Genomic DNA, 1,387 nt, shown 5'->3' with positions numbered 1-1,387 from the left:
ATATTTTCAAAATTTAAATAAACTTCATTAGGCTGAACCAAGGAGCTTTTAAAATATATACTCTAGTGGCCAAATGAAATGAAAACATGGTAATAACCAACATCTTAATGCTGTTAGAAAAGGAAAAAAAGCCCGTAAATTTCAGAACACAGATTTCAGTCTTCTAAGTAGACTCTAACATAGCAGTTTTTCATCTCACTCTCTTGATAATGCTTCCCAATAAAGAGAGGCCTCAAAAGCTAGCTCCTCACCAAGTCAATGTAATCCTTCCAATTCTGTATCCAGGCAGTCCTAGTGGTGCTGCTGGATAAATGTTAGACTGCTAATAGCCACATCTGTTCAAACCCACTTTGCAGGAGAAAAATGATGCTGGCGGTTCATGCGAAGATTTGCAGCCACAGAAACGCTATGTGTGGTAGACATAGTCAAGCAGACGTGAGTCAGGATGGTAGGTTTTGTTAATTCTGTATTCAATCTAAAACGGAGAGCGGGAGAAGGGGGTTCCCACCCTGCTAGTAATTAAAACCAAAAAATACTAAATATTTACTAAAAAAAGAGTTCGCTAATGCTGCTTTATCTGCAAGGAATCCAGGGAACATATCTTATAAACAACCTACAGAAATTCACTATTCAGTTTTATTACATCATACTTCTCCACCAAACCCTTTGTTATAATGAGAGTAATATCTACCCAGTTCTCATTTTATCAACATGGCCAGCTTCCAAGACCAGGATGTAACAAGAAAATCTACATTGTGCAAAAGTGAAGGATGGCAACATGAGACCAAAATTGGTAGATGGCTACATCATTACCAAACTACCAAATCACTGAGACTCCAGGCTTAGTCAAATTGGCACATAACCTTACCCATCACAGCCTAGCATCTCAGTATTTGTTACTGCCAGATGTACAGTTACACAAGACAGATAGTAATCTTTTTACTAGTCTTAAATGCAAAATGTCAGATAACACGCTAGTTGGTTAAGTGAGGAATAGGTATATTCATTATACCCTCAACATACATACTTTAGCATATTTTTATGTTCTCCTTACTTTCAAGGATCATCTTCCCCATGTTTTCCCTGATCCTTCAATTTATAGTAACCTCTCTCCTCTGTAACCAAAAAAGCAGTAATAGAAAATAACAACAAAAAAATGTATGCTAGTAATTGTGCCAATTTCTTCCTTGAGATTAGTTCCACACAGACCTGTAAAACGTGTATTATTATTCAAGAAAAACTGTGAAACCTGTATTATTATTCAAGAAAAACTGTGATACTTGTTTTATTATTCAAGGAAAACAGTGAAATTCTCTAAGGCTTCATTTAAATCCTGCAAGGTTGCATGGTTACCTCCTGACTTAAATACTACCTTTAATGCCCAGGT

The 1,387-nt window shown here is 36.3% G+C and overlaps 1 protein-coding gene across 2 annotated transcripts in view; it reads right to left on the bottom strand.

The window, feature by feature from the left end:
* The window catches only part of NT5C2 (5'-nucleotidase, cytosolic II), a 156,482-nt gene that overhangs the window by 108,306 nt on the left and 46,789 nt on the right, over positions 1-1,387 (bottom strand). The gene's annotated exons all lie outside the window — the stretch shown is intronic.

The sequence above is a fragment of the Echinops telfairi genome, unplaced genomic scaffold (genome assembly GCF_000313985.2).
Source record: "Echinops telfairi isolate 266 unplaced genomic scaffold, ASM31398v2 ScPeMD7_70;HRSCAF=299, whole genome shotgun sequence".
Taxonomy (NCBI): Eukaryota; Metazoa; Chordata; class Mammalia; order Afrosoricida; family Tenrecidae; genus Echinops; species Echinops telfairi.
This window is presented reverse-complemented; position numbering and strand designations above follow the sequence as displayed.